This window comes from Cavia porcellus, unplaced genomic scaffold, assembly GCF_034190915.1.
Source record: "Cavia porcellus strain 051 isolate PalLab524CR breed Dunkin Hartley unplaced genomic scaffold, mCavPor4.1 scaffold_6, whole genome shotgun sequence".
NCBI classification, from domain to species: Eukaryota; Metazoa; Chordata; class Mammalia; order Rodentia; family Caviidae; genus Cavia; species Cavia porcellus.
In genome coordinates this window covers 71,064,385-71,074,005 of record NW_026947489.1, presented here as the reverse complement: position 1 = coordinate 71,074,005, position 9,621 = coordinate 71,064,385, and the positions used below count along the sequence as shown (strand labels likewise).

The 9,621-nt window shown below is 41.1% G+C and overlaps 1 long non-coding RNA gene across 1 annotated transcript; it reads left to right on the top strand.

The window, feature by feature from the left end:
- The first annotated feature begins 6,440 nt into the window (after positions 1-6,440).
- LOC111756744 (uncharacterized) lies at positions 6,441-8,073 on the top strand. Its single transcript, XR_002791154.2, has 2 exons — positions 6,441-7,445; positions 7,852-8,073. It is a non-coding gene; the product is annotated as an uncharacterized LOC111756744 (long non-coding RNA).
- The last annotated feature ends 1,548 nt before the right edge of the window (positions 8,074-9,621 follow it).

The following is a 9,621-nucleotide window of genomic DNA, read 5'->3' as shown; positions in this document are numbered from 1 at the left end:
AGCTTCTTTTACTTCGAAAACCACACTGGATAGTAAATTACTTCTGGCACGCAGCCTTGTCAGCTTGCCAAATTTCAGCTGGAGCAAGTTTTTACAGCCAGGCTAATAAGCCCTGAAAATTAGGAGGGAAGAATAATGGAAATAATGACATGGTCTTTAACTGCAAGGAGCACAGAATGACAACGTGAGATTCTAATAGATTCTACGTTTTTAAAGTTTTCTTTCTCCTCATTAAATCTCTACATTTTTTAAGGTAGAGTTTTAAGCATAGGTAAATAAAGTTTCTTTTAGTGGGGGAAAAGCAGTTTTGTGTTTTTCCTCGTGACTTAAGCTTACCGCTTTTTGCAAATTCAGAAAACAAAAACAAAACCAAGACTATGGTAGTTTGTGTCTAACAACCTACTATTATAGCAAACTGACATCTTGAAAAAACGTGTTCTGAAATGATTGGCTTCCAGGATGGGGCCTGGTGATTGTCTGTGTATGAATACACTTCATCAAAGCCATCGCTGATTAGCTACATCAACTTTTTTTTTTTTTTGGTTTGCCCAAATCCAGAGAGAAACTCAGTTCCAGCTTAAGTAACTTTCAGATCTTTTTTGAATGAAACATCCAAAAATTGAAAGTGAATATCACATTTGATTTTTATCACTGAAAGGAACTTGGGAGCTAGTATCTATATCTCTAAACTTAATTCTGACATCCGTACCCATTCATAACTTACAAGTGACAAGAATTCTTTTTCCCAGTCTCATTCTATCTTCCAATTAGACCTGGCCTGATTAGTCTTAGGACTACATGCTCAGTCCCAAACTGTTGAAACGAAAACAAGGTTTGGAGTTTCATGTGTACATGTGTGTATAACTATACTAAAATAATAAGGCTTTGCTCCAAAAATGTCAGCTTTTTTATAGTTTCCCAATCATTTCATGCTATTTTTTTTTAACTTCTCTTAATATATACTATTCCCTGTGCCTGGAATATCTTTTGCCCAATTATCTACTTGGTAAGTTTTGTTCATAAAAAAGAAAAGACTAAGAAAGGAGGCCTATCCTGAATATTGTCCCACAACCACCAATGTGTACTTAGATACATTGATATAAAAGGCTCAGACTTTGAATCTTTTTTTTGTTCCCTCTCACTAGCTCTCTAAATGATCTTGCTCAAGCCCATATTTCAAGTGTCATCCGATTCAACTGTGCTAAGGAAAATGTTCTGTGTCTGCAGTGTCCAATAGATTAGCCACTAGCCGTATGTGCGTATCAAGTACTTGAAATGTGACTAAATGAGAGACTGATTTTTTTAAACCTTTGATAAGGCAATGAATTTGTCTGTTTCTTTGAGACAGGGTCTTACTCTACAGTTCAGGCTGACCTTGAACTCACTAGGCACTCCCAGGCTGGCCTTCAGCTTGCAGCCAATCCTGCCTCAGCCTCCCAAGTTCTGGAATTATAGGATTACATCACCACCTTCTGCAAGACACTGAGTTTTTAATATTACTTTTTTAATTCAAATTTCAGTTGCTACACATAGCTAGTGGCTGCCACATTGAACAGCCTGGATCTCACCTGCCAATTTACCGTACTGTCCCCTAAATTCCTTATTCATGCCAGTAAACCCAACTCCCTATTCATCATCTCTACTTAGAGAACTTATAGGCATTTCACATTAGTATGATAGGGGATTTAAGATTTAGCTCAGTCATAGAGCACTTCCTAGGATGTACAAGGCCCGGAGTTCAAATCCCAGCACTGCAAGGCTGTAACAATTTAGTAGTATGTCTAAAACCAAGCTCCTGAAGTTCTCACCAGAAAATCTGCTCTAGCTCTATGCTCCCTATCTTGATTAATGACAGGTCCATTCTTTTAATTTCTCAGGCCAAAAGCCTCAGAGTTGTTCATAACTCTATATCCAACTCATCAGCAATCTTCCTTGTTTTACAAAATATGATCACTCCTCATCACCACCACTACTGCCACCCTAGTCTAAACCACCACAGATCTTACCTGGATTTCTGTACTGGTCTTCAACAGGTCTCTACATTTGCACACTGGTCAGCTTGAGTCTGTTCCTAATGCAGCAGCTAGCTGTTTTGTTGGAATATAAACCAGATTACATTATTCCCCTGCTTAAAGTGCTGCAGCTGGGATGGTTCCTTTCTTTTATTTTCTTCTTTTCTTTCTTCAGCACCCCCATTCCCACTAGGGATCCACTCCAAGGACACACTACACTAAGCTCAATTCTTTGCTCATTATTTTGAAACAGGGTCCTGTTGAGTAGTCCAGACTGGCCTTGAACTCAGTATCTTACTGCCTCAGTCTCCAGAGTAACTGAGATTACAGGCATGTGACACTGTGCCTGGCTCCTATGATGATTACTTGATTCATTCAGAGGAAAAATGAAAATAGTTTAATTCGTATACAGTTTCCCATATGATCCAGTTCTCTACTTCTTTCTCCCTTCTCTGGCCTATTTCCGACTCCCATTCCTAGGTTGCTACCCTCAGAGGCTCTCACTTCTTTGGTAAACCTTCAATGTGGCCATTCAGGGCCTTGGCACTGGCTGTCCTCCTTCTGGAATTCTCCTCCCCAAATGAATTCACATCTCATTTGCTCACTGCCTTAAGATCCTTCTCAAATGTTACTGTCTTGAGAGGCTTTTCCTATTTAAAATTGAAGTCCCTTTCTGCAACATTTCTCTTCCTATATTCTTACTTTTCCCCCCTCCACATCACTGAAAACCACCCAATGTACTCTACTATGTAATTATTATTTGCCTATTTTTATGCAAACTTTTAATACATAAATTCCATGGAACTGAAATTGTTTGCTGCTCAAAGAAGTTAATAGCCTCGTGAGTACTTATTATAAATGTGTTAAATGAACAAATGGATATTTGTGTAGTTATATTACTTAGTTTGTATTGTAATTTATTTATTTATAGGTTTTTAGTTTGGGTTTTAGTTTTTGTTTTTTTGAGCCACAGTCTCCCTGTGTAGTTCAGGCTGGCCTTGAACTCACTGTGTAGTCCAAGCTGGCCTCAAACTCATAGAAATCCTCCTGCCTCAGCCTCCCAAGTGCTAGTATTATAGGCATGTACTACCATGCCTGGCTTGTATTGTAGTTTTGTTTTGTTTTGTCTTTTTTGAGACAAGGTTCCCCCCATGCAGTTTAAACAGGCCTTGAGCTCACTTTATGACCCAGGCCCAGGCTGGCCTCAAACTCACAGAAATACTCCTGCCTCAGCCTCCTGAGTGCTGGGATTACAGGCATGTGCCACCATACCTGGCTCTGTATTGTAATTTATTTCTTTAGTCTTTATGATATTGTGACTTTCATGAAAGAGAAGTAATTTGATGGTTTTTGTTTTGTATTTTGTTTGTTGTTGTGGTCATTTTGTTTCTGTTTGGTTGGTGGGGATTTGGGGTTTGAGTTGTTGTTTTTTCTTTAAATATCCCAGATGCTAGTATTAGAAAACATGAGGTAGACTAAATATTCTCTGAATCTGTGTTATACATATACTCACCTTTATGAGTCACTCACAGTTGTTTAATGTGTCCAAAATCCTTTCTAAAAAAATCCCTTCTGAAGGAAACTGCTCTACCCACAGCTTTTTTTTACCATTTGACCCTGAGCATTTTACCACTGCTCATCAGACCTCAAGTAAACCCTTTTGGAGGAGGGCACCAGTACCAGGGATTGAACTCATAACCTTGACCTCGACCTTGACCTCGAGCATGGCAGGCAGGCACTTATGCCTGCTGAGCTAAATCCCTGGCCTTAAGTAAACTCTGGACTAACAACAAGCAATCTGTCAACTGGTCAAAAAACGTATAATGTATCCAGCCAGGGAAAATGAACTGAATAATATAACTCTGTCTCCTTCTCTGTGTACTCTGAATTGAGAAGTAGAAATAGGGCATCTGTAATCCCAGCACGCCGGGAGCTGAGGCAGGAGAATCATTGCAAGTTGGAAACCAGTATAATCTATAGAGTAAGCTTAGGCCAGCCTAAACTGCATAGCAAGACCCTGTCTCAAAAAAGACGAAAAAAAAAAATTAGGAATAGCATACCCATTATCCCAGCATTTGGAAAATTAAGGCTGTAGGATCACAAATTCAAGTCATGCCTAGAAGAATTTAGCAAGACCTTGTCTCAAAAAGGCATGCAAAGGGGGTGAGTGGATTGGGCTGTAACTCAGTGCAGAAGCCCTGGGTTAAATCTTGAGTGAAAGAAAGAGAGAGAGAGGGAGAGAGGAAAAGAAGAAGAAGAAAGAAGAGCAGGAAGAGAAAGAAAAAGGAGGAGGAGCAGGGGTAAGAGAAGGAGGGGGAGAAGAAGGGGAGGGAGGGGGAGAAGAAAAATGGGAGAAGGGAGGGAAAGGAAAAGGGAAGGGCCTAGGGAAGAGAGGGGAGAAAAAAGTAAAAGTATAGGACTGGGGATGTAGTTCAATAGTAGAATACTTGCTCAACATGCATGATGACCTTGGTTTGATTCCTACCATTGGGAAAAAATTATTTTAATTAGAAAGAGAGCTCCATAATGAGGATGTACAACTTAAAGCCAGGAAGAATCCATGAGGCAGGAGTGCTCCACAAGGTAAAGTTGATTTTCTTTTCCTTGTGATGGGGTCTTACTATGTTGCTTAGGTTGCCATTGAACTCCTAGGCTTGAGACTCTCCCATCTCAGTCTCCCAAGTGGCTAGGACTACAAGCACATGGCACTGTGCCTGGCTAAGGAGGCAAAAACTACCAGCAGAAACTGAATTATAGAAAGGATATAAGGAGTAAGAGGGCAAGAGGAGGACACAGTCCCTGAGAGAAAACTGAGCCAATGAATGATGGTAGTAGGAGCACCCTGGAGTGAAAATCCACAGGCTTACAGTGGAGGCCCCATTTTGAGCTGTTAGCAATGGAAATGTCCTAATGGCCTATGCCCCTTGTCCTGTATGTCAATGCCGAATCACTTACAGTCCTTAAGAGGATGTCCTCGTTCTTTACAACCCTCAAACCCAAACTAAAATAACCTTCTTAGTAGTTTATATACTTGAAGTTGTTTCATGTGGAAGAGTGAAGGTATTTTCTTTTTATATTTTCTGCCAAATGATACATTCAAAATATCTTTTAAAGCCTAAGGCAAATGACCCATAGAGCTTTGAATATTTATTAGGAAGCACAAGGGAGAAATGTTCTCTTTGGTATTGTTTGGTTTCTCTTTAAGGTCACAGTCCTATGGCAAGCTAGAATCCCTTTACAATGTGAATGTACCTTGCTCAAACAAATTTGAAATACTGGATTTAGAGCAAAAGGTTACTACTTAGTCTCTTTGAACAATCATTCATTTATTTATATTATTACAAAAGTAATATACTGTTAGAAATTCAAATACCGTATTATTTTAAATAGTGAGGATTTATTAACCACAAGAGAGCCACAAACCTAAGTTCCCCAGCTAGGTTTCAGTGAATATTACTGGCTTGGGTAAACACAAAGTACCTAAGAAAAGGGTCTTTCTGCTTAAAAGACTTGGTCACAATCTTTCTCTTTTCCTTCCCTTTAGTAGCCCACCCCTACGGCTACTAAAGCTCCATACAGCTGCCACCACAGCCAACAAGCCAGCTATTTCCTAATGTATTCACCACTTTGCTTGGGAAGCAGTGGGGCACACAGTGAAGACCACCAGCTTTATTTTGAGTACTGCTTGGCAGTATCTACCAACATTTTAAATATGCAGGCCTTCAAGCCCAACAATTCCAACATCTACAAATCTGTCAGCAGAAATGCTGACAAAAGTGCACAGACATGTACGGAGGATGGTCACTGAAGCAATGTTTGTCACAGCAAAGAAAAAACAACCCGGAAGTTTTGAGACTCCTTATGAGGAAAGTAGTTTAAATAAATTACAGTACTCCATAGAAAGGTATACTGTGCAACTATTAGAGAGTGTGAGGAATGTGTATATTTAATGGATGGAAATAGGCCTGTTAAGCATTGTTAAATTTTAAAAGGCAAGTTGCAGGACAGTATATTATACAATATACTGTGTATGTGTGTGCAAGCGTAACTAAGCCTGGAGGATTGTTCAATGTTACTTCTAGAAAGTGATACTGGGAATAACTAACATCATAGAGGTGTATTATTTTTGTAATTTATTTTTAAGTAAACCATTTTGATACAGACAAAACGAAATGAAAGAATAGGCTTCAGAGTTAAACTCCAGTTCACACCTCAGCTCCATTACCTTTTCAGGGCTCTTAGGGTGTTCCTAGGAAAAATTGTTTTACCTGAACATCTGATTGACACTTCACAGCAAGTGACCTCAGCTATTCTTTTAGATGTTGTTAAACACCAAAGAAGATTCTGCCTTAAGGGACATGCGATCCATTTTTCATGTGAAGAACACTTTTTCTAAGATGAAATAAGTTGCTCATAATACATACAGCATCTTCTCTTTTGAAAATTTTGTCCTCTTTTGTCCCTCCTCTCACCCTCAGCCTTCAGGACCTGGGTGCTGTCCAGGTACAAATTAACATATAAAAAGACCTCAAGTTGTTCACACAAGCAGCTCTATTTATTACTCTCTCCTTTACAGCCTGAGTCTGCTCAAAAACACACATTCAAATTGGATCGTATCCACTCTAGCCCTTCAGCACACAGGTATTGTGGGCCAGAGGCCGCTTTTGGCCGCAAACTCCCTTACTCATTTAAAATAACTTCATTCCTAGGGTTCACTGGACAATTAGTTGGTCCATCACATTCTCTGACAAACGCACTTTGCCTACCTTGTCACTAACCCTCAAGCAGCTCTTTGGGTGAGTGCTACTACCCTTGTTTAGAGGGGAGTGAAACCGGGCTTTACAGCTTAAAGTGACTTGGCGGAGATCACACAGCCAGTTAAGTGGGTGGCTTGTTGGGAAATCAAGGCTTAGAGTAACCAAAGGTCACTAACGGTTCTTTTAAAACATTTTATTTTCGTTACATTAGTTTTAAAATACAGAGTGTCCCAGGCTTGCAAAGAAAAACAGCGTTCATCTCCCTACCCCGCTGATCCCCTCTCTCCAACTGTAACTTTTCAGTGCAACCACGTGGAACTTTTTCAGTGGATTCTGCTAGCTTTCTGACACGTTTCTAGATTCCCCTTAGAACCGACGCAGTGGGCAGACCTAACTGCGAAGTAGCCCAAGGCCGCTTAGCTCTCGCTGCCCGCTATGCGTTTAGCTCCAGGTCATCCTGTCTGCCCAGGTTGAAAGCCTTGTCGGGTCCACTCCTCGCGGGTGCAGGACAGGCCTCCTCTCACGCGGATCCACACCCGGCACTGTGCTGCGGGCTCCAGCGAGTGGCCGCCGGGACCGGGACCATGCACCGGGCTGAGCCGCCTGCTTCCCGCCCGCGGGCCTCGCTGCTCGCTGCTCGCTCCTCGAGGGTTACCGACCGCGCTCTGGGCTGAGAGTGAGGATCAGGGGCCGAGGGCCTGGGCCGGGGAGGAGCACCGCAGGCCAGTCCTGGCGTAGGCGGGCCGCCGAGGCAGGCAGCGGGCGCGATTCCGGCGGCCCCGCTACGGCCGGGCTCGGCGGACACCCGGCTCCGGCAGCCCCACCCGGCAGGGCTGCCTTGTCCTAACCGCGCTGTGGTCGGACTCTCCAGGGCTCCGGTTCCCGGTGGGAGGCAGGACCTGGCCTCGCGTGGGCGTGGGGTGGGCACCGGCGCCGTGGGGTTCCCAGTGCACGCCTAGCGGTTGCAAGGGGCTGCACCCCACTCCGGCACTGCCTCTAAAACGGCTGGGGTGTCACAACCGCACGATGGTGCCCAGAGGAAACCTTTGCCTCCAGACCTGTCTTTTTCTGTTCTTTAACAGTGTAAAGAGGATCGGAGACCTCAGGAAAATTTTATCTTCATGGAGGGGAGTGGAGTCTTTTTCCCCCTAAGAATGGTATCCTCTTATTGGCCTCTCACCAACTCTGTGCCTTCTCTGCACACACACACACACACACTCATCCTCCCCCATTCTCCCCAAACCACCAGAACAACTGCGGTGTAAAACAAGTTTTAATTTATATGATTAAAGTTTGAAAATACATCTCATGGTGGGTCTGTGTAATATGCTGTGATTAGATTTTCTCCATTGTCAGATTTTTTTTCCTCTGGGGTTAATTACTGTCACGATTTTGTTGTTGTTGTTTAAGCTTTGTGTGCTTATCTAAAGATGAATACATCATTAATTTTTGCCCAAAATGCACTACCATGATTCTATATCGCCATTTAAACTATCAGTTAATACATCTATTTTTGGTTTTTCTTGGAAATAGCCTTCCCATCCTGATTTTAAATGTTGCTGACGAAACCAACAGCACAGCTGTCATTCTGGGGTTTCCCCTCATCATTGGCCTGGGAATTTTCTTTACTTCTTGTGAGTCACCTGCGCCCTAAACATCATGTTTGTTTTTCTTCCTCATTTTGATGAAACACATCATTCAGCAGCCTTCTGGAAAAGATTAGAAGTAGGTAAAATATCACTGGTTTCATGGTGGGCATGGTGGCACATGCCTGTAAACACAGTACTCAGGAGGTTGAGGCAGGAGGATGGATGGGAGGTCAAAGCAGCTTGTGCTACAAAGTGAGAACCTGTCTACAAAAAAAACAAAAAACCCCACTAGTTTCTCTTAGGTCATTGCAAATAAAGTTTTATATTATTATTTGTTTCTTTTTCGTAAGAAAATCTTTTATGTCTGTATCTTGTACTCTGAATAACTACTTTAAAGATAATGATATAGTGTATTAACTATTCTTATTCTCTTATTTTTATTTTTTAATGAGATTTCATTGGTACATTTTAGATATACATAGAGGTCACATTCATCGTAGAGAATTTGTACCTATACATGATATAACTTGTTTTCTCTTATTATTTTGTTTCAAAATTTTGTATTTTCCCATAACATATAATGGAAGGTAAGATATCTTTACTTAATCTCAATTAATTAATGTGGTAACTTGTCTGGGATATAATTCCAGGAATTTATTTTTCCTAGAACTGTGAATTGTCTTGCAGTTTCCAGTGTTACTTGTTGAGAAGTCTGATGAAATTCCGATTTCTATACATAACTTTATCTTTGTGTATAAGCCTATTTTTGCTATTGTTTCTAGAAGATATGAGAATCTTCTATCTCTGATATTTCAAAAACGCACAATTATACAGCTTGTTGAGCATGTTTTCATTCACTGTGCTTGAAAACCACCTTTTTTACTGCCTCTCTCTTTCTTCCACCATTTTAGTTTAGACACTCTTGCCTTCAGTTCTAGAAGGCTTCTTGCATTACTTTTTAACCCACCTTGTATTACTCATTATAGCTCCCACATCCATACAAATCTGTACTATAGCAAACTTCACTCTGTCTTTTCTGTTCTTTCTCAACACCCTGTCATTTGTATTTTGGAATATCTAAATAATTCAAATTCTCTCTTTTTTTTTTCTCATGCTTTCAGCTCTTTTTTTGTACTGTCTGCAAATTTCCCAATTCTATTTTCCAAACTTTTTGTTTGCTTTTTAACTTTTTAGGGTGTAGTAGTAAATGTCTAACCACAATTGCTTTGAAGGGGAAGGAGGAAGAAAAGCCTTGATCTGTAG